General features: G+C 40.2%; 1 long non-coding RNA gene across 2 annotated transcripts in view; it reads right to left on the reverse strand.

Annotated features, from left to right (window-relative positions):
- Nucleotides 1-279: 279 nt before the first annotated feature.
- LOC309368106 overlaps nucleotides 280-24,657 on the reverse strand; it is a 47,680-nt gene continuing 23,302 nt past the window's right edge. The window contains exons 3-4 of one of the 2 annotated variants that reach the window (XR_014167540.1): nucleotides 1,765-1,828; nucleotides 280-486 (exon numbers count right to left, since the gene is read on the reverse strand). This is a non-coding gene — a long non-coding RNA (uncharacterized lncRNA). The remainder of the gene's footprint in view (nucleotides 487-1,764; nucleotides 1,829-24,657) is intronic. The other variant, XR_014167539.1, reaches the window with a different exon arrangement.

Consider the following 24,657-nt stretch of genomic DNA (forward strand, 5'->3'; position numbering starts at 1 on the left):
TTTAAAAAAAGGGGAAAAAGCATAGTCAAGAAGAAAATTATCTCTACTGGAAGGAGGTGTAAGTTATCTTCTCTTCTCCACAGGGATATGTATTTGGGCAATTTCCTTTCCCACCTGAAAACTGCAGTAAGGGGATTGGGTAAACTAAAACTCTCCATTTATTTTAGCCAATAGAATGCCACAGGAGAGTGGAGGCTAACAATCTCTGAACTGGATTCATTCAGATTATACTTTACAAATCTTGGTCCTCCATAACTCGCAGTCATTGTAGACTTCTGTCCAGTTGTATAGCAATGGCCAACCAGTTTCCATTGTATATTGTTGCTCACTCTCAGTTGAGCAAGAAGAGATAATATTCTTTCTTTTTTTCTGTTGTGGAACATGCAGTTGGGATGAGCTGCTTTTTAGAACCTTCTTGTACATTGTGGGTATAACAAAGGATAATAAAGTCTTCCAACATAATTTTCTCTTATTTTGTGCAGGATGCTAGTGAAGAAAAAAGAGGTGGAAGAGAAGACAAAAGAGGCAGAGAAAAAGGGGTAACTACTGAATTCTAATTCTACTATGGACTTAGCCAGGGGTCAGCAAACTTTTTCAGCAGGGGGCTGGTCCACTGTCCCTCAGACCTTGCGGGGGGGGGGCAGACTATTTTCTGAAGGGGGGAAAATGAATGAATTCCTATGCCCCACAAATAACCCAGAGATGCATTTTAAATAAAAGGACACATTCTACTCTTGTAAAAACACACTGATTCCTGGACCGTCCGTGGGCCGGGTTTAGAATGCGATTGGACTGGATCCAGCCTCCGGGCCTTAGTTTGCCTACTCTTGGACTTAGCAGTATAAGTTTTTTTCCTTGCCAGCCAGCACAATACATGACAGGTCTCCAATACATTTCTTTCTTGGGGGTGGGGGGGTTGCAAGAAGACATAACAGTTTGTCCTATTTGTACTGAATGTTGCTTCCAATCTTTCTGCATCTAGTTAATCATGGCCTTTATTTACATGAAACCTAGAAGTGTACAGTAATCAGCTGAGCAGCTTTTGCATTTTTGCAGATCAAAACATATCTCTGCTTCACTTTCTTTTAATAAAATTTTATGACTTTTAAAGGCATAAAAAGTAGCATATTGTGCAAACTGTAATCAAAACGCTGAAGTAGCCCCAGCAGTATTACCATCTGTGACACTTAGCCATTTCCACAATACATCTTAATTGAAATGTACAAAATCTGTTAGTCAAGTTTTAAAGATGCACATGCAAGTATTTAAAATGCAGCCTTTAGCCTACCCCTTGCTCATATAATTTTAAATAATGCAGTCATGATTATGCAATATGAGAGAGAATGAATGAAAGAAAGAGAAGGAAAGACGAAAGAAAGAAAGAAAGAAAGAAAGAAAGAAAGAAAGAAAGAAAGAAAAAGAAAGAAAGAAAGAAAGAAAGAAAGAAAGAAAGAAAGAAAGAAAGAAAGAAAGAAAGAAAGAGAAAGAGATAATGTTTCCCTTGCAGCTGAAAATCACATCCTGGGGTCAAGTTCCATGTAGGAGATATAATATAGCTGTGCACCAGTTCTGTGTCTTGCCTAAACTGCAGTGTATGCAAATTATGTACAGTCATATTTATGGTTATGAAAAAGTTGAGGACCCCTCCCCAACAGAATCAACACACTGATGCTCTTCAGAGGAATTTTTTTTAAATGTCCAGGGCGTATGCTTATTAATGTGGCACCTGAAAAGCCTTTTCCTGTGGTTAGAAACTCTTCCTACCTTGAATCTCAACAGTCCTCCTTTGGTTGTGGTTCCTTAACCCTGTCAAAGCAGCAGATGTTGCCTGGACCAAAAAACAAAACAAAACCCCCACACAACTGCAATCCCAATATTAGCAATGAGGAAAGGAAGATGGTTCAATCATCATATCCTAAGCTCTGCTGGCATCATATTTGAAGCACATTACTGAGGTTAGAGGACCATTCTTGCAGTTTTCCATCCATTTTTAATAAAATACTTTCCCTCCCAATTGAGAGCAATGCAAGGGTAACCAGAAACAGCTTGGGTCTAAACCTTTGCTTGGTTTGAAGCTTGTCAGCTGACAGAGATGGCTTTGAAGACTTTGGATCAAAGTTGTTTCCTGATCTTTCACTGATATGACCCAAATGACCCTGGCACCCCCTCTCCTTTTGCCCTTACCAATATCAGAGCTCCAGTATCAACTGGGCCACAGCACTGGAAGTTCCCATTGTGGCAAAGAGGGGGAATCCAACACTGTATCTCCTTGTCTCACACTGGATCTTCCTCTCTGATAACAACACTCTCACTTTCTTGCTCTCTATGTATGTATATCATTGGAAAAGAAGAACCTATATATATTATAGTCCCTGGGATGCCCTCTGAAGGGCCATAGGATTGCCACCACAGATTATAAAAGCAGTGTAGGCCTCTGTGTATGAGGATGCTTGTTTTGTATTCTGAGTCATATTAGAGCTTCTGAGGAAAATAACATTTGATTTGTATTGCATATCCAGGAATCATCAGCTAGGAAAATATGCATTCCAAACCAGGTAAATGAAAATTTTGGCAACATGACTAGAAATGAGAGCAAAAGTGCCGAGAAAGTGAGAGAAAACCACCTGCATCTTTTTGCATGTCTCCATTTGTAAGATATATTCTCAGATTACTGATGGGAAGAAACGTGCATAGATATTTGTGTATTTAAGGTCTTAGCTTACTAAATGGAAAAGGACAAAATCAATACTCAAGAAATTGCATTTTCCAGCTTCAAAATACTGCAAACAATGAAGAGAAAATAAATGTGTAACAACGGTCAAAATAAAAAGCAATTGATGATGCCTTCTTGAGATGCATGTTGCAGAACATTGATGATTTATAAAACAATGATGTGACTGAGGCAGGAGGGTGAATAGTAGTTAGAGGTAAATTCTCAAGAACAGCAGGAAGATAGAAGCTCTTTTCACATATAATTTTAATCCTATGCAAAAATATATTGAGATGAGCAAAATAGTTCCTGCACACCTGTAACTTATGCTTATATATTGTGCCCACATCCCGGTTATCAATACATGAGACTGTGAAAAGGTTGAAAAATAGGTCACAGCTTTTGCAATGTGTCTATCTGATATGCAACATTATGGGGAACCTTATGTTGTTGGACTCCAAGTCCCATCAGCATGGTCCATGGTCAGGGATGATGGGAGCTATAGATCAACAACATATTGGGGCCTTAAATTCCCCATCCCAGGACTGGTTATAGTCATCCTTCCCAAACTCAGTAGGTGTGTGCTTGGTATCACACTGAGAAGCAGTCTTCTTGAATGGGCAACATAACCCTGACTCCCAAGGTTCAGATTAATGATGTTGCTGTTTGCTTTTCATTGCCCACATGCCTGAAAGATGTACAGAGGAGGCCCTGTCAGCACTGTCATATTGAGGCTTATCAGCTTAAGCCTGACAATGCTGACATGTTGCATTGCCAAAGCCCTGCCAGATCCTCACTCCCTCACCAAACCGCCTCATCCACCTTTTACACCTCACCAAATCCACCCCCTTCCCAAACCCCACTTCCCTTAACATTGTCACTACAGTAGAGCTCACCTAAATTGCAGAGGAACAACTGGGACAGGGAAGGACAGCTCTCCACCAACAGTCCTGCTCTGCTGGTTCTTCCCTTCTCCTGACACTGTGATGGGTGAAATATTTTTATGTTTAAGAACAGTTATGATTTTCAGAAATAAGCATAGGAGTTGATGAGAACTGTTTCCACAATCTAGCCAAAACTATGCAATAAAGTCCCTTCACTTTCAGCGGAAGATTTAAGCATATGCCTGCATATGCCTCATTAAGGTTAATTAGAGTTAAAATGTTATCTTTTACTGGATCTTGCCCTGTATTCCCTCCCCACACCTGCCCTATTCAATCTAGTCTGCCTTCTGCAATTTTCAATATGTACTATTGTTCCATGTTCTTGAAACAAATAAGTCACATTTATGATGCTGTTGAACATCTATAAGTTCTGACTTACAGTATTGTAAGCATAAAAGCAATTTGATGTTTTTGTTTTACAAATGGCATGCATTTTCATAATGACAAAAGGTTCCATTTGTTTTACAAATCCATCTAGTCTGCCATCCGCGGTTGCTACATGTTCAGGCTGTAATAACTGATATCACCTGATATTTAACAGAAGTATTTAGACACTGATCAGCAAACAAATATATGAGAACAGAAGGGAAAGATCATTGAAGACACAAAGATCTTGCTGAAATTTGGGGAACAGCTTTTGTTTGAACTCCTAGGTCTTTGATTTCTTTTCCTCCTGGCTTCTTATATGCAACATTGTCCAGTTTCATCCTGAGATGATAGGGAAGGCCTGCTGATGGCAATTTTGCAGTTGAATTTTAGCAGGAGAAACAAAAGTATACCTCGCCGAATAATATGCTAACTAAAAACCTGTGATTCAACACAGCCTAATCTCCTGTGCCACTAGACTGAGGCTGTGGCTCATAGGATTTTGCATACTGTGGCCTAAATGTACGACAACCTCACTGGGATGGCACATGAGGGACGATCCTATGCAGCTGGCATATGGCTTGCTCTAACCCCCACTGCTAGGACCACTCAGTTTTGTTTCAGCCTGAGCCACAAACAATTGTTTTCACTTGGTAAGTCAATAAAGCTCAGGAGTTGACCTGAGAGGCTATTGAGTCTGGTAAATGGAAAGAATAAGTGGGCAGTGGAGCTACATCCTGGTTTCAGATGCATTGGCCTGAGCTTCTAAGAAAAGGGGAAACAGATGTGGAGGCAACAGGTGGAAGTTTTTAGCTGTTCTCATTTTATCTGTAAGCCTCTTTGAGTCCCTGTCAAGTGAAAGGTGAGATATAAATAAAATAAAATATAAATATGCCTGAATAGCTAGGAGATTGAAGTTAGCACTCTAAAACAAAAACTCATTCTTTCTGTCACCAGTCACTTACAGCTTATCAAGAAAAATAGTGTTTTTTTGTGGAAAATGCAACCAGCATCTACAAAATTTTAATTTCTCCTATGTATTTAAGAACACTGTAAATACTGCAAACAGAATATGTTGTTTTCTTCCATTGCATTTTAGTATCCAGGAACACTTGAATGTTAATGGAAGATTTATTTCTCTCAAGAGCTCTCTTTGGCTTTCTGTTTACACCCCATCCTCCTCCCCTATCTCCACCTCCCCACACCTTCCATGAGATCCCTTTTTGCATCTCTTGGTCTTATGTGGATATCAATAGGTGTCTGAACAGCAGAGGGATATACTGGCAACCAAATTGTCTGGGCAGGCACAAGTTCCTTTGTAGACAGGACAAATAATTTATAGTTACAATATCATTTATGGATTGGTTTAAACAGGTCATTAATAATACAGGTGTGTTATCACATTAAGTCAAACCCAAACCAAAACATCTTTACTCAGAAAAGGTTCCCATGGGTGCAATGCAATATCAGTGATTCCTTTCACTGGCTCAAAATAATAAATGGCTGAACTATGCATGTGTTTTAGAAACCACAAATTGGCAAGTCTGACAAAAAAAGTCAACTGACCTGTTGCTAACCACTTTAGTTCTGAGACCCACAACCCATCAGACTTATCAGAGGATAGTAATAACATTGTGTAGCTTTGGCAAATGAAGAACTTTTGAGCATCCAGACCTCAAAGCTCTGTAACTGCCACCTTGGAAACAACATAATTTCATTTTTATTAGAGCAACTGATAAGTTAGTGTTCAACTGAATCTTGAAAAGAGCTGAGAGAAAGCCTGTGTGAGCTGCTGTATGATCCTTTTCTATCTGTCTACTAACACACACACACACACACACACACCACACACACCTAACAATCAAAACCCCAAAGCAGCCCTATGTCTCTTAGCAGGCTTGTGAAGACAACTGATAAACAACACTGACACACAGCACACATAAAATAAATCTGAAAACATACTGCTTGTAATTACCAACACTTCCGTTACAAGATTTGCATAGTGCAGTGTAAAAGAAATTGTACAGCAAGCCCTTTGCTCTTTCAGTAGGAAATTTCAGCTCTGTTGTCTTATAGTTGTTACATTTACAAATGAGATACAACCTCTGCGTCTCCAATGGTAGATATTATTTGTCATGCTGTGAGAAATAGTTTTGGGTTGTTGTCACCTAGTGTGGTGACAAATAGGTTCCTAAAATCTTTCTGAGACTGCTGTATTGGAGAGAAGTCACAATGAAATTTCTACAGACAAGAAAAATCCATATATTTGTCCTAGTTAGAGGTACCAGATATGTACAATTTCAAACAAAATAATTGCAAGGTTCAGTTGTGCCCTCTACAAGACCTGGGGGGGGGGGGCGGGAATCTACACAATTCTCTTTATGATGCTCCCTTAACTTAATTTTAACTAAATTTCTTATATAAGGTCATATTTGTCTTCTCTTCCCCTCTCTCTCTCTGTGTACCTACATACATACATATATACATGCATAATTTTATTTGCATGCCACCTTTTCATAGTTCAAACCATGCTCAGGGCCGCTTACAACATGAAATAATGCATAATTACAACATACTCAAAGCAGTCATAAACAATAAATAGAGCATCAAAAATTACACAACCATACAGAACCATTTCCACATAGATCGTAATAAGATCCAAAAGAAAAAAAATCAAAAATAACATTAATAACAACAGCCCCGCCCCCTGACAAAACCCCCTAAACAATACTCAAGCCCAAGAGACTGTTCAACAGCCTCAGCTTTTGCAGCTGAAGTCAGTCAGGGTCGTGCCTTCCCAGGCTGGGTGAAAACAGGCCTGCAGAGCAGGGAGCAGGTCTTCCAGGACTCACAGCCAATATTATTAGAGACCTAGCTTCTTTATTAGTGTTTAGTTTATTGCATTGTAAGTATAGAATGGAAGGCATTACAAACAATAAAACGAAGAGAGGAATAAACAAAGACAGGTTTTGTGAAGTTCTGCGGCGAGCACACCAAGTGGGGAAGAGTGAGGAATTACATCACAGTAACAAATTTTTCTTTCTGACAACTGTAACTGTTCAATTCTGGTCATGGTTGTTTCATAACTGCACAGTTAATTTTTTGGAGTGCAATACCCAGACTTCCCTGGACTTTCTATCATGTGATTTGCTCATGCTTCCATAATGCAGTTCCAGAAGGAATATATTTCATTTGTGGCTCTAAATGAGCTATGACTACGAAATGGTATTGCTGCTGCCTTGGCCATGCTTTCAGATGCAGGGATTTCGAGACTTGGCTTCTAGGTGAGTACCAGAGCCCGATAGGATGCTAGCTATGCTGGGGAACAGAAGTTCAGCAGACCATCGGGACAGCCTTGACTTCCAATGTCAGAGCTTCTTACTCAAGGTAAGAGAATTCACAGAGAATTCAGCAATTTCAAAGAAGAGGCTACCTATCTGGAAATGATGCAGATTGAACCTGAGACCTTGTGGTATGGCTCATTAAATACCCCATTCATATGAATACTTTTACCCCAAGTAATCTGGGAGCAATTCAATAATGACAGGTGTTTTTTTGTTTGTTTGTTTTTAATGTCTTTTTACCAGGGTATTGCACATGTGTGTTTGTTTGGATTTATAGTTACTGTTGAGGTACTTAAAGCGCAAACACTGAGAACCCAGTGAATGGCCTCCTAGAGTTGTTTGGGTCAAGTAATAAATATGAGGCTAAGGGTAGACAACTATTCCTGTAATTTATGCAGAAATTGGATCAATTAAAACAAATTGCCATCTCATTAAGGTCTCAACATTGCCACTTCTCAAAAATACTGTATTATTATGCCCACAGTTTGACTTTTATGCTTGATTTATGCAATATCTTTAGGTATGAAATTAAGAGGTAAAATAATATTGAAAATAAATTTGGCACACAGAACAGATATTACAAGTGAACAAGTGAAGAAGCTGGGAAAATATTTTTGTCATTATCCTGTCATTTTATCAACAACAATCTCCTTTGTTGTTCTGGAGAGATTAATTACTACGTTTCTTTTTGAAATCCATAGTGGTAGAGTTGAAATTGACATGTGAAATAATCTGCTTAAACACAAATTTCAAGGACAGCTTTCTGGTTTTCTGTTCTGCAGATACATTTACAAACACAAATTTCACTTCATGTCTCAAACAAAGTGAATTAAAGTTCTGGTTTTCTTTTGTAAACTTTTGCTGCATAGAAGTGGCACTGAATTCTGCCTGAAGTGAAGTTCAAGGAAAATCAGAATACTTCCTACCTAGGGAAAATTTCTGAGGATTTGTAATGAAAGCGAATACAGCTTTGATATGTCTAGCAAAATTTTCCACGTGTCTGTCTTATTACTATATTATCACTATATTGTTGCCTACTTCTTTCTTTCTACTTCTTTCAATATGCCAGCAAGTTTGGAAAACTCAGCAGTGGCCAGAAGATTGGAGAAGATCAGTCTACATCCCAATCCCAAAGAAGGGCAGTGCCAAAGAATGCTCCAACTACCGCACAATTGCACTCATTTCACACGCTAGCAAGGTTATGCTTAAAATTCTACAAGGAAGGCTCAAGCAGTATGTGGACCGAGAACTCCCAGAAGTGCAAGCTGGATTTAGAAGAGGCAGAGGAACCAGAGACCAAATTGCAAACATGCGCTGGATTATGGAGAAAGCTAGAGAGTTCCAGAAAGACATCTACTTCTGCTTCATTGACTATGCAAAAGCCTTTGACTGTGTCGACCACGGCAAACTATGGCAAGTTCTTAAAGAAATGGGAGTGCCTGATCACCTCATCTGTCTCCTGAGAAATCTCTACGTGGGACAAGAAGCTACAGTTAGAACTGGATATGGAACAACTGATTGGTTCATAATTGGGAAAGGAGTACGACAAGGCTGTATTTTGTCTCCCTGCTTATTTAACTTATATGCAGAATTCATCGTGCGAAAGGCTGGGCTGGATGAATCCCTAGCCGGAATTAAGATTGCCGGAAGAAATATTAACAACCTCAGATATGCAGATGACACAACCTTGATGACAGAAAGTGAGGAGGAATTAAAGAACCTTTTAATGAGGGTGAAAGAGGAGAGCGCAAAATATGGTCTGAAGCTCAACATCAAAAAAACAAAGATCATGGCCACTGGTCCCATCACCTCCTGGCAAATAGAAGGAGAAGAAATGGAGGCAGTGAGAGATTTTACTTTCTTGGGCTCCATGATCACTGCAGATGGTGACAGCAGCCATGAAATTAAAAGACGCCTGCTTCTTGGGAGAAGGGCAATGACAGGCCTAGACAGTATCTTGAGAAGTAGAGACATCACCTTGCCAACAAAGGTTCGTATAGTTAAAGCTATGGTTTTCCCAGTAGTGATGTATGGAAGTGAGAGCTGGACCATAAAGAAGGCTGATCGCCGAAGAATTGATGCTTTTGAATTATGGTGCTGGAGGAGACTCTTGAGAGTCCCATGGACTGCAAGAAGATCAAACCTCTCCATTCTGAAGGAAATCAGCCCTGAGTGCTCACTGGAAGGACAGATTGTGAAGCTGAGGCTCCAGTACTTTGGCCACCTCATGAGAAGAGAAGACTCCCTGGAGAAGACCCTGATGTTGGGAAAGATGGAGGGCACAAGGAGAAGGGGGCGACAGAGGATGAGATGGTTGGATAGTGTTTTCGAGGTTACCAGCATGAGTTTGACCAAACTGCGGGAGGCAGTGGAGGACAGAGGTGCCTGGCGTTCTCTGGTCCATGGGGTCTAAACGACTAAACAACAACAACAAACTTCTTTCTTTAAAAAAATATTTTATTTGCATTTTTATTACAAAAACACACACACATCCCACATCCCCTTCCCTCCATCCACCAGTTATACAACTTTCATACCAATCACAACATACAGCTAATACCCAGTGACTCCCCTTCCACCTTTTTCCTGGTTTCTTTACTTTTCTACTAAATTGCATATTCCAAATTTTTAATCTTCAAATGTCTTCCTATTTCTATTATTTCAAATTTCTATTAGCTCCTATTCTGCTGGGTTTATTCAAGACCTGCTAGGTTATTTACTTGTTTACACTGATTCTTAACATATTCAATAAACTTTTTCCAATCCTCCTTATATTCTTTATCATCCTTTTTTCTTATCCTATTTGTTTTACCTGCCAATTCAACATATTCATCCATTTTAAACTGCCACTTTTCCTTAATGGGTACCATACTTGTTCTCCACCAATAAGATCCGAGCCACAGTGGTGGCATATAATAAAACATTCTTTTGTTGTTACCATTCCCAAGCGTAATGTCTTAGGTTTTGGGGGGAAGTTTTTGTTTTTTGAATATCTTTTTTAATTCATTGTAAATTACCTCCCAGAATTCCCTGATTACCTTACAGGACCACCACATGTGGAAAAAAGATCCCTCTACTTCATTGGATTTTCAACATTTCCCTTTTTCTTTTTTCGCTAGTTTGGCAGGTGTTAAATACCATCTGTGGGTAATTTTCATCATATTTTCTTTTAATGTGTAACATCACCTAAAGCAAATTTTTTTTTGGGGGGGGAGCCCAAAAAAGAACATGGAAAGAAAACAAAGGGTGACTGTGGGAAATAATTTCTACCTCTTTTAGGAAAATAATAAAGCAATAGTATTGTTGTTATAATTATATAATCATTGTACACAAACAATGTACCGCTATACTCAAACAAATAATTATAGCTCAGTTTTAAACTGTTAAATATCATCATGAAAATATCTCCCATTTTTTCCCTTGTATTCCATACACACGGGAAGTATATATATTTATACCAATTAGGATGTGGCTGTTCCCAGATGGCATTCCCCAAACTGTAATTCATATATTTTAATTGTCATGCCCCAAATTACTATATGAAGAAGAGCTGTAGCGCAGTGGTAGAGTCCCAGGTTCAATGCCTGGCATTCTCCTGCATGAAACCCTGATGAGAAGGCAAACTAGTCAGCCTAGGGCAGGGGTCTGCAACCTTTAAGATAAAAAGAGCCACTTGGACCTGTTTCCGAAGAAAAAAAACCTGGGAGCCACAAAACCATTGTGACATTTAAAGCATGTGCGCCGCTGCCCTCCGATCTGACAGCGGGCGGGAAGGTAACGTTGGGACGGTGCATGACTAACGCACGCACCGCCCCCATGCGATGTCACAGCCAGCACAGCGCCCGCCACAGTGGGGAGTGTCGGGGTGCACAATGCGCCTCCTCCCCTCACTAGTATCCGCCCCGGAGCCGTGGCAAAGGTGTAAAAGAGCCACATGTGGCTCCGGAGCCGTGGGTTGCAGACCCCTGGCCTAGGGCAAACATTTCACTGGGTCCACAGCTATTTCATCCGTCATTCACACTGCCTCCTGTTTCTCAGGACCATACCTTATAACACCAGAATGACAGAATAAGTGTGCAGAAAGAAATGGTAGTCTGGGAAGACTACTAGTTGAAGGGATAAGGAAAAAGTGATGATCATTACTCATGGCAAACAATGCTATTCTAAGTGTAGGCTGAATGGCCTGGCAGGCTGCAGTTTATCTTGGCCCTGGGTGCGGGGCCAAGTGCCACCACTGGGCAGTTGATCCTGTGCCCAGAGGAATGCCCACGAGGCCCTGCCGCCATTGGCCAATTTTAGCATCAGGGGATGATCCAGCCTACCATTCACTGGTTCACGAGAGTGGCCTTGGGGCCAGCCCACAAAGGCACTTGCCCTAGAAGAGCAAAGGGACATATGGCCAAGATGGAGCCAGCACATGGTAACGCTTACTTGTATTGGCTTGAGAAGGAACAGGAAGTATAGTCTTAAAGGAATTTACCAACAAATAGTTATTAGAATAAAAGAAATCACTGAGCAGAAAGAACAGATTGCTTTTCTGTTTATCATCCCCCAAATGTTGCAAATGTTGTTGCTTCACTTTGAACAGTGCCAGCCTAAGTTGGTATTGGGTGACCTTTCCACAGAGGCTACTTGGGTTTCCAATGACAGAGATGAAGCAAAGAGTATCCACTAATGCACCAGCTCCTTCAGTACAACCTCCTGCCCGTATTCTCCAAGAAGATATTCATTTCTGCATATCCACTATTATTCATGGAATGTGGAAGTAGCCTTGACTTAACCTTTGTTTTTCAGCTTCTCCATTGGATAAACTTAAGTAATAAACACACAAATACAAGCCTCTAATAAACATCCATATAAACCTTTGGGGTGTTGGATTTAGTTCCATTCATTTGGACTGATAACAATTATGGATTAACTTCTTTATTTATTTGGCTCTGCTCCTAAACGCACACATTGTTAGTGCTATCATTCTGAGACTTACTCATGGATAAGCATGTTTAGCAGAAGGGATTGCGGTTTTAACAACAATTTTCCCTTGGTGCTTCTCTGGTGAATGTTTATGTGTTGGTTCCCCCACCCCCCTTTTTTTACCACTTGGTTTTTGGAAACATGAAGATGTATTGGGGACATCAGAAACTGAACAGCTCTACATTATTAGATTCAACACTATAGGGAAGGAAAAGTCCAAATAATGATTTTAGATACCTGACTATATTTATGAAGGTGCTGTGCTAGTCAGAAGCTGTTCGCCATAACTAGAAGGATTGTGTTGGCTGAGCCTTTGAAATGTGGTTCATGATATACTGCCAGCACACTCTTCTGTCAAAGAGCTATTTCATTAGTTTATGGATCCCCTTAAATGTTGTGTTGTTTGCAAACTCAACAACAACAGTGCATCTTTTGTTCCAAATTTAGTTTGGTTTCAATAATTTCTCTAGCCAGTCAATACAAATAACTTCCTTGACAGAGCTTATAGACTTTTCATAAGCACTGCATTCTCAAGCTTTATCTGTTTGCCTTTCATAAGATTACTTAGGTTAGCATATTTGCTTGAGAAAAATAAACTGAAGGAGACACTATGATAAAACTCTTCCTCAGAAAAGAAGAAGAAGGGGAAAGACGATATAAAAAAGCACTTTGTCAGCTTGTCTCTCAAATCCATATCTCTGTGTGGAGGGGGATTACTATTTGTATTTTTAGGGAAAAGGAATTATAGGATGGCCTTTGGGTAGTAGGACTACACAGCAGAGGTGCCAGATGGATAGGCGGGCGGAAACCATTGCTGTGAAATACAACTAGGGCACTGTGTTGTGAAACTGGTGGGTTCAAAACTGTGAACTCACAGACCTGTTTCCTGGCAAAATTCACTGAGAATAAAATTCCAAAACCAGGGAACCACTGCATGGAAGCCCCTATTTCTAGTTTCCATCCTCTCGTGTCTAACGGTGCTTGAAACAAGAAAAGAGCCTCTCAGACAAATTTTAATGTACAAGTAAGGTAAAGGTAAAGGGACCCCTGACCATTAGGTCCAGTCGTGACCGACTCTGGGGTTGTGGCGCTCATCTCGTTTTATTTTTAATCTGTGATATTTTAGTGTATTTTTTGTTTCTATGGAAGCCGCCCAGAGTGGCTGGGGAAACCCAGCCAGATGGGCGGGGTACAAATAATAAATTATTATTATTATTATTATTATTATTATTATTATTATTATTATTATTAGCCGAAGGAGCCGGCGTACAGCTTCCGGGTCATGTGGCCAGCATGACTAAGTCACTTCTGGTGAACCAGAGCAGCACACAGAAATGCCGTTTACCTTCCTGCCAGGGCGGTACCAATTTATCTACTTGCACTTTGGCGTGCTTTCGAACTGCTAGGTGGGCAGGAGCTGGGACTGAACAACGGGAGCTCACCCTGTTGCAGGGATTCGAACTGCAGAGCTTCTGATCAGCAAGTCCTAGGCTCTGTGGTTTAACCAACACCGCCACCTGCGTCCCTAATGTGCAAGTAGTTTGATGTTAAGAAGAGGTGATTCTAGCACTTGGGTCATAAGTCATTTAGGACTTTATAGGTCAATACCAACCTCTTGAATTGTGCTTTGAAATAGGACCAGAACATGGTTGCACCTGAGGTGAAGTGGGCCAGTCGCCACTGCCTCCCCGAGTGCCAACTACCTCCAACACCACCTCTTACTTCCTCTCCACCTTCCTCTCTTTCTTTCTTTCTTTCTTTCTTTCTTTCTTTCTTTCTTTCTTTCTTTCTTTCTTCTTTTTTTTTTTTGCTGCACTTCAGGGTTGGCAGCACAGGCCCCTCTAAGGCTCTCTGGGGACAAGTTGCCCATGTTTTACTCTGAGGAATGCCTTCCTTGGTGGAGGCATTGTGGGCGAGGTGGCACAGAGAGAGACCACCCCTCTTTGCAGAGGCAAGTACTATTTACAGTTTCATACTGGTAATGTGCAAAACTTTACATAAGTATTCTTCACCATTACTAGAATGAAATGTTGGCCGCATTGCCACAGTGCCTCTCCCCAAGGAAGGGTTTTTCTTCAGATCACAGCTACCTGGCTCTCCAGGTACCTGCAGAGATATGCTGTTGCCAGGTTGTGTCAGGAGCAAAATGGCAATGCCTAGGCAGATCTGCTGGGTCAGGGTGGTGAATGTCTGGCCTGTGGTGGCAGTTGTGACAGTAGTCCATGAAACAGTGACAGGTAGCTCTCTAGATGGACAGAAGCCAGAAGCAGAAGTGGACAGGCTGGGGACAGGAAGCAATGATTGTCTGAGACAAGGAGTTCCATTTTGAGATGGCCTTGCTGGGAGCCAGCATAATTCCATTTGCTTTGTCCCAGTCTAGTTTATCTAGTTGCTGAATTTTGAGCCACCTGCAGTGTCTTCAAAGGCATATGGCATGTTAACAGGAAACCGCAAACAATGTGCTGCAGTACCTTGTCTGTGCAAATATCTGCCAAGCGATAGGCTCTCTCACATGTGCATCAGCCTCAGATCTGTGTTCTCTTCAGGCAGAACTAATGCAGAAAGGAGCAACTCATAATTTCTGGCCACTAATATGTAGGGGGCACATCATGTTTGATCCTAAGCACCTGCATTGGCTTTAAAACTTACTAAAGAGGCGGTAGCTCTATGTACAGCCTCAATCTGCCATTCAGACCTACTTGAGTCTCCCTCCCTCACACACTGTTCCCTAGAAACTGCTAGTGAATATGATCAAGTTTCCCATTAGAGTCTAATCTTTAGGATAGATCAGGTAAATGTCAGAATGTTATTCTTGTGCTTATGAATTATTCAAAAATATTTTAAAGTAAAGCTATTATTGGCACCACAGTGACCTGAAAGGAGTTTAATTTTCTGTAGTACTAGAAAAGAATTTGCTACTGTCTGGAAAAGGGGAAACATTTTAGGAAAGCTCTCAGTGTTTAAGGCCTAGGATACTTTGTATTTAGCACAAGGGTGGTGAACTCAGGAGGGTGCTCTTTTCCCTCCTGTGTAATATTCTGAGGGGCACAAACCATCAGTGGACAAGACCAAATCCAAAAGCAGATGAGTCCACATTAATCCATCTACACCAGGCTTCCTCAACCTCAGCCCTCCAGAAGTTTCTGGCCTACAACTTCCATGATCCCTAGCTAACAGGACCAGTGGTCATGGATGATGGGAACTGTAGTCTCAAAACATCTGGAGGGTCAAGGTTGAGGAAGCCTGATCTACACACTTCTCCTGGGTTCACACTAAACCAGCCAGCCAGCCAGCCACATACTCCCCACCCTTCACTCTCATCCATATTCATGATGGGGTAGCTCAGTTGGTAGAGCATGAGGCGATTAATCTCAGGGTCATGGGTTCAAGTCCAACCTTGGGCAAAAAAAATTCCTGCATTGCAGGGGGTTGGACTAGATGACCCATGTAGTTGCTTCCAGCTTGTATTCAGAGGCTCACTATCTCTAACAGTGGAGGCAGAACATGGCCATAAGGGCTAGCTGTCATGGATAACTTTGTCCTCCATGAACTTGTCGAATGCTCTTTTAAAGCCATACAAGTTGGTGACCATCACTACATCCTGTAACCCAATGGGCTCTTCCAAACCTTACAAACTAGTATCATATATATACAAATTAGTTGTATGGCAACTTCAAACTAACTAACTAAATAAATTATAAATAATTTTTTATTTATACCTCACCCTTCCTGGTTCAGAAAACCAGGCTCAGGGAGGCTAAAACAAATATAAAACACTTAATGGATGCAACAAAAAACAGCATAAAATACAGTATAAAACGTGAATAAGAATAATTTCAGAATTCAAAAATCAATTTAGGGGAGAAATCCATCCAATAAACATTAGATGATCACCAGGGCTAGCTGACTAAGTTAGTCCTATTTGGGCCAGCGAGGAGACAAGGGGAGAATTAGCTGTGGAATCCCAGAGCGGGTAATCTTCATAAAAAAGGGAGAGGGAGGGAAGGAAGGGGAATAAAAAAATCAGGCTAAGTTCAAATTGAAAGCCAGGTGGTATAGCTCTGTCTTACAGCCCCTGCGGAAGGAAGTTAAATCCTGCAGGGCCCTGGTCTCCTGGGACAGAGCATTCCACCAGGTTGGAGCCATCACTGAAAAGGCCCTGGGCCTGGTGGAGGATAGTCTGACTTCCTTAGGACCTCTAAACTCTAAATCCTAAACTAGACATAATATTAGTATTATGTGAATGACTGAGACTGCAATTCTCTGCACACTTACCTGAAAATGAGCCTCATTGACCACAGTGGAACCTAGTTCTAAGTAAACATGCACAAGATTGCGCTGTCAAGTATGTTTCAAAACATATTTGTCACATGAGCATAAAGGGGAACAAGTAGCCTATAAAATGGCTTCATCTTGATTAAGCTGTGCAATATTTTGCAAATTATCTCCCTTTCCTGTTGGCAAATTATCACCATGAAATGATATTCTTTACACATTTAATTTGAAGAATCAAATTTTATTTTATTTCACCCCTCAATTTGAATGATTTTGTGTGCATATGTGTCAGCTTGCAAAAGAATGCTGAACTATCTTCTTCAGTTTATCAACTCTGTTATTTGCTATTATTGTGTGATGCATTACATAATATGTTGTTCTCATTTTTCAAATAGTCTAGAAAAGCTTTGAAAACACTTTCGGCAAGTGTGGTTATATATAACATATATTTATCAAACTTTCCTAAAAAATTTTGAATATATTGGATGAGACTGAGAAATCATAACTTGTAACTTGTTTCCAATGGATGACAATAGGTCAGGGCATATTATGCCCTGTTGCTCTCTCTACCATCTAGTAATTACCTGTATTGTCTCTAGACATGGCAGAAAGTAAGAAAAATGCTAAATTTACAATTTTAGCTATCTAGCAATTTAGATAGATGATAGATAGATAGATTATAGATAGATATATAGATGCTAACAGACACACATGCAACTATAAAAAGAGTTTAGTAGCTACAGCACCAGCACAACTTGTGCAATTGATACAAGATATGAGTTCATCTAGTCATGATGCAGATAGTTACGTTTCTCTTTACAAATATATGTTCTTCTTTGTTCTTTGGAGAGTGAAACATGGGATTTGCTCTCATAAGATGCAGTGATGGCCACCAACTTGGATGACTTCAGAAGTGGATTACGGTAGGTAAATTTATGGAGGCTAAAACTAACAATGTCTACTTGTCTTGATAATTATGTTCTTTCTACTTTCACTGTTAGAGGCAGTATGCATTAGAGTACCAGTTGATGGGAATCACAAGTAGGGAGAGCCCTGTTGCCCTCAGGTCCAGTTTTGGGGCTTCCCATAAGAACACAAGAAGACCCTGCGGAATCAGTCTAAATGTCCATCTAGTTCAGTAACCTGTTCTCACAGTTGGCTAAACAGATGCACATGGGAGTCCACAAACAGACATCTGGTTGGCCACACGATGTGGGACTAGATGGGCCTTTAGTTTGATCCAGAGCTGTGGTTCCCAACCATACACCTCACAGGGAGGCAATTTGATTTTTAAGAGGGGCAATTTGAGAATGAATTTTTAACAGTGAATGGCCTCTTAGGCTTCCTCCTCATGAACAGGAGTTCACTATGTCATGGGGGGGCGGGGGCGGGGATCAGGATTTATTATTATTATTATTATTAAAGATTTTCTTGTTTTACAGAAGTATGTGTAATGTCTCTCGTATTTTTTCCATGTAAGATTTTTACAAATTCGTTTCATTTGTTGAGACATTAGGGGGAGAAAAAAAGGGGTGGAGGGGGGAAAGATGGGTGGGGTGGTGTCAGGTGGCAATGTTTCTATTATGCTTAATGTATGTAGGGTTTGGTGTCAGCGTTGCTTGTGCTGTTCACTTGTGTTCCTTTGGTGGTGAGAGAGGTTGGGGTTGGCCTATGGTGTGGTTGTGGGGATCAGGATTTTAGAGATGCTTAGGTGGGGCATGGCCAAAAGGGGTTGGGAACCACTGAACTAAAGGTATCTGTGCAGTGGATATTAAGGAATGTGTAACAGAGACATTTTCCTTTGTGAGAAGAATCATCATTAAAACACACACAAGTGCAGCATCACTCAATTGGTGCCAACCCCAACAAATGTGTGGTCAGGCAAGAGACTGGGAGGCTCCTTACTGAATGGAGCTAGTGGAAGGCCTAGAAATGGGCCTGAGAGTGGGGCTGAAGCTGGACCAACCTGGGAACCACTAAATCCTGGGCTGTTCTCATAGCTGTAATATGATAGCATTGAGTCAACTCCATGCCCAATTGTCCTGTCCCCCCTGCTTCCACTGTAGCCACTGTAAGCAGCAGGTCTGCAAGTGCAGTGGTGGCCCCACAGCTCCACCAAGTCCTGCTTGGAGCACAGGTGAGGTAAGATTGTGCTCTAATTTACCCAGCATTCATTATGCACTTGTCTTATCTTTCCTTAGCTTGAAACCTGATTTTTGACTTATTCATATCTTAAAATTCCCAATTATTTCTTATTAAGTATCTCCAGTTGCTTATGGTTTAGCTTTCCAAAAAAATAACCTACCCTTACTTTTTAGGAGGCAAAAAGTGAGTCTTATAGAGCAAAAAATACAGTATATTCTGTTTCTTATTTTGTAGATGAATTAGTACCATACTAAGTAGCTATTCCCAGCAATTCCATAAGATCTAATTGAACTGCTCTGCATAAGGACTGTACTGCAAGGCGGGGGGGAGGGAGCAAACCTCTTATGCACCTTATTATGTTGCCACCCAGAATAGCTCCTTACAGTGCTCTAGATAAAACTTGAGACGAATCTACTACATCCCAGTAATGCCCCAGTTTCCAAGAAGGCTCCTGTTGTGGGGGGGTTGGGGACAACATCCCACAATACTCAGAACTCCTTACATTAGCAAAGCAAAATGATAAGAAGCCCCTCACCCCCGAAGGAAGGAAGGGAGAGAGAGAGAGAGAGAGAGAAGGTAGTTAGGTGACCACCTTAACTCACACGTGCATATCCTTTTGCTGTACTAATAACCAGCACTATAATAATAATAATAATAATAATAATAATAATAATAATAATAATAATAATAATAATAGAAATGTAGTCTGGATAGATGCAGGGTAACCAGGAGAAAGCTAGGAAGTAAAAATTATCCTTCTTGGTCTATGAAATAAAATGGGTTGCCAATATGAGTGTGAATCCACACCGCCCCCCTTACAATCATTCATGTCTTATGAAGACATAATGAGTTGTTCATCTGCAGTTTCTGGCCCAATCTGCCATCCCTATAATTTTCCTTTTATAAACTACATAGGAATCTCAATGCCTGCCTCAGCAGAAGCTATTATTTATTGGCTGACTTCCAGCAGATGCCATAAATTGGCCTAAGTTCACAAGCCTCAGCGAAACTTTCAGTGAACTTGGCTGTGGAGGTTTTTTACCTTTGATACCGTTAAAAACCTGTACTTAAAGCTACTTCCCACCCCTTCTCACATAAAGAAAGAAACCTGTGAAAGCAGCCTGAAGAACAGCAATAACCATTTTCACAAGGTCGACTCTTTGGGCCCTAAAGGCACACTCAGAGAAGGAAAAATAGTTTTCAAACTATTGATCTTATTACAAAAAAGGAGGAGAAAACATGATGGGATAGGTTTGTGCTTTTCAAAAACAAGATATAAAGATGACCCAAACAGGAAATTATGTTTCCTCTGCTGGGGAAAACAGTGCAGATTTTTCCCATCCCCCAAATCAATCTCAAAAAATGGAAATTAAAATCAATAAGGGTGGTGGGTTGTTTTTATTATTAAAAAAATCTTTCTCTAAATACCTGTGGATATCAGTATGCCTGCATGATAAGTCATCGCAGGTCAAAGCTCTGAAGTTTTAATTCACAGCACCATTGTGTCTGTTTGACCATCTATCTGTTCCTTTAAAATGGCTGCATCAACAAAGGACTGTTATTTAATTTTCCACTTAAATTTTTAGTACAAATGAAAAGGCAGCCCTGTATGGCAGTAGCTGATTCCAGGCCTAAAAGCTAACAACGAGCTGCTCTTTTGCTTTCTCACCATACAGAATTATGTGATGTTCCAGCACTCAGCACCATCGCCTTTGAAATTAGAGCATATAACTCTTTCAGCAGAAGAAAAAGGAATTTATTCACAGATTCCATTATTTTGAAACATATGACTCTTATTAATTAAGCATGATCCATTGATCTAAAGAGGTGTAACACAGTTTCCCTTCTGAGAAAGAAACTTATATATTAGCTGGAATTTTGAATTTACTGGTGGACCATGAAATTTTTTTGATCAGAAACTGTTCCTTTATTCAATAAGAGGCCTCTCTAAGAGGACTTTGTACAGTAAATATTTCAGTAGTCATTTTTTCTCTCTCTAGATTAAAAACCCAATGATTGTTTTATACCTTTTTTATATGAACAGGGGGCTGAGAGTGTTTTTTCTTTAAAAAATGTCACCTGGGATATACATGGACCATATTTGAGTCTTTGAAATTATTCACAAAAGTAATTTATTGCTTCCTTTCTAAAGGGATATAAGGAATATTCTGCTTTCTTTCTTGATTGCTTCCTTCCCTTTCCATTATTATTCCCCTGTTGTACAATTTCTTGTGCTACTATGAAATATAAATCTATTTTTATCACAGGAAAATATGCATAATGATATAAAACATATTTCAATTTATTTAGCCTTTTCTGGGATAAAGTCCAATTATGGTCTTTAAACTATCCTCTAGTTGGTATTATTCTTTCACAGAACTTCCAAGCTGTTTTATGATAAAGAGGCATTTAAATACTGTATCTTGTCTCAATGCATATTTTTAAGGTACTATCCAGAAGGCATCCTTTTGGCAATCATTACTGTTGTGTTAAATATGCGTTGAGACACAAGGTGATCAAACACACACACACACACACACACACACAAACACACACACACACACCCTATGCTGATCTTCGTACGCTGGATATTAAAGTGTGACTGTGACATTTTCCTTTACAAAGAGAAACATCCTTTTTTAAAAGGAACGTAAGAGCAAGTTCTGATTAGCATTGTGCAAATTGTTTTCCTTCTTGATAGGAAACAGCTTTTTATAAAAAAAAATCCATCTATGGATTCTCTCATCATTCAGCTATCACTTTATAGCTGATGTAAAAGTTACATGTGGTGGAAATTCTATCTCTGATTTAACCCTTGACAGACAAGTCCCCTGCATCTTTTTTTCATTGGTTCTGATATTCACAGCACAGCAGGAAAATAGTGTGAACTCTTCCATCACACTGATGACCTCTTGCATGAGCCACAGCCTCTGTATGAACAGTCGTTTGTCTGGAAACTCCGTCCAGTTTCAAATTCACAAGTATCTTTCTTGCATGTTCCAGACTGTCCTATTACAGTGGTACCTCCGGTTACAGACGCTTCAGGTTACAGACTCTGCTAACCCAGAAATAGTACCTTGGGTTAAGAACTTTGCTTCAGAATGAGAACAGAAATTGCGTGCCGGCGGTGTGGCGGCAGTGGGAGGTCCCATTATCTAAAGTGGCACCTCAGGTTAAGAACAGTTTCAGGTTAAGAACGGACCTCTAGAACGAATTAGGTTCTTAACCCGAGGTCCCACTGTACTCCCAAGGCTGAAGTTATTACTGTAATCACAAATGAAAATATGTTGCAGGTGGGGGACAATCGTACACACTGACTCCTGTACTGCATACTCAGTAAAACAATATCACACAGCCATAAGCTTGTCCTCTGAACTTTGTGCCCTAGCAGTTTTCAAGTTTTGTGCAAGTTTCTCTAAGGCAATATGCTGCAAATTTTCATACCAATATCCAAGGACATTAATTTGGAAATCCAGTGTTTGGCTCCCACTGAGACCAAAAGTGAACTATGAATTTATTATGGTGCAAATCTATGTCACACATCTGAGTCACTGCATCCAATTTAACATATTCCCATGTGTCCCTTAGAAAGTTTTTGTCATTTTGCCAACAGTCAAGGCAAAAACTTCAGAATTGCACTTCTTTGTTGTGCAAGGATAGTCTATATGATAAACTGAATACTGTTAGTACAAAAAAGGGGAAAGATGAATGTCTATATTGCTAGTATGACATGTTCTGAACCACATAGTTATCTACATAAACTGTATTAATTTTCTGGAGTTCTGCTAACACAAAGAAAAACCCTTTTTACAGTTCCTGAACTTGGGTACAGCAGAAGGATAAAGTGTTTCTCAAGAGGAGAACGCAGGGTTTTCACTTTCTTTGAAATGTATAATTCTATCGGTCATTAGGACACTCAAGGGGTTAATATACCCACAAATCACTTCCCTAATGTACAATGGAGCATCCTAATGATTCTTTTGCTGTTCCTTACCTGTAACAGGAGACATATTACAAAACTTATTGGGATGGTGGGAAAGACTGAATACATTCAATGAGCCCTTTAAACAGTCCTGCTAAATGCCCTTAAAAAGCACCTTAGAGCATAATTGAGAACATGAAAACTTCAAATGACTAATCTTAAACTAGAATCTCCATTGACTTTAAGAAAGTGACTGTGGAAACCTTGAGAATTTTAAAATGCTTCTGATTCGAGCTTATAGATGACAGTTCAGAAGAACCAAGGGAAAGAGTAGGAAGAGGAAGGAAGGTACAGTGGAACCTCGGGTTAAGTACTTAATTCGTTCCAGAGGTCCATTCTTAACCTGAAACTGTCTTAACCTGAAACACCACTTTAGCTAATGGGGCCTCCTCCTGCTGCTGCACCGCCGGATGAGAACAGAACAATTTCTGTTCTCATCCTGAAGCAAAGTTCTTAACCCAAGGTACTATTTCTGGGTTAGCAGAGTCTGTAACCTGAAGCGTATGTAACCCAAGATACCATTGTATATGAAAAAAGGTAGAGTAGTGAAAAGTCCTATCCCTGCAATTTAGGCTAAGAGCCTAAACTGAGATACCAGTAGACATATGATCAGTCTTGGCGTTGAAACCAACAACATTGAAATGCAGATTATCTGTGTGAATCTGATTGGATGAGGGGACGATGAGAGCTACTTCCCTTGGGAATTTTTCCAAGCAATATTTCGCTAATCAAGGCCCAAGTCAACCTATGTTTTTAAATGTAAATATTCTCTCTCTCTCTCTCTCTCTCTCTCTCTCTCTCTCTCTGTGTGTGTGTGTGTGTGTGTGTGTGTGTGAGAGAGAGAGAGAGAGAGAGAGAGAGAGAGAGAGAGAGAATGTGTTTGTGCCAAAAGCATGGACTCTGATCCTGATGTACTGCCCACCCAGACACTTTCTTCTGTTATAATCATGACAGACACTTTTCAAGCATTTTCCTTAACACATGAGCATCAAAATTGCATGAAAGCCCCCCACCCCACAAATCCTTGCAAGGTTCTTGGCTTCTGTCAGACCTTTGTCCATTCAGCACAAAGCTCTGAAGGGGGACAATGGGGTGTGGGGAACTGCATGCACACTCCCCACCCCCCTCTGCAGTTTACACCCTTGCATGTTCAGGTAAAAGCTCCTCTTAAGCTGTTATTTGCCACACTAGAAAAATGCATATGCAAATGTATCATTTTCATATTGTGACAAATTGAAGAATGGGGGGATTTTCATCAGGTAAACAACATTGGTGTGTGTAGGGTTTAATCCCTTCATGTGCTCCCTCTATGGACCAGAGTCCTTCCTGGCTCCCATGGTTAAACGTAGGATAAATGCAGCCACATTTGGCTGTTGTATGTTTTAGAAATAACTGCTTTCACATTTCATCCCAACACTTTTTTTTAAGCTGTTCTTTTGTCCACTGCTCCTAAAAACTTTTTTTTTTTTAGAAAGAAAGAAAACAAATTTTGTTTCTCACTATTTATTTTTAGTTTTGCAAGCTAGAGCTTTTATGAAACCCAAGTTGCAGGTCTAATGAGAACTGGCATTTGCTCACTGAACAGAAGAAAAGCATCTTGGTTCCTACTGCATAGATAACAGTGTTTGAGCATAAACATAAAAAAACCAGAAAAGCCTGGACTGCACTAGCTTACAATCCAATTAGTTCATGTGACCACATTGAATATCTCCTACTTCTGAAATGGCCTGTTGTCATTTAGAGTCAATTGGGATGGCAGCGATCACTTCTCATATTGTTTCCAACTCAAAACATCTTCATTCTTCTGTGCTTGACCACCTGTTCATAATACTGAAATGTTTAGTGCACATTTGTTATCTTCAACAGATAAGGATCTTCCATTTAATTTCTTTGAAGAGGCAGGATCTCCCAGAATTGCAG

The sequence above is a fragment of the Podarcis melisellensis genome, assembly GCF_964234715.1.
Source record: "Podarcis melisellensis genome assembly, chromosome: 4".
Lineage (NCBI taxonomy): Eukaryota > Metazoa > Chordata > Lepidosauria > Squamata > Lacertidae > Podarcis > Podarcis melisellensis.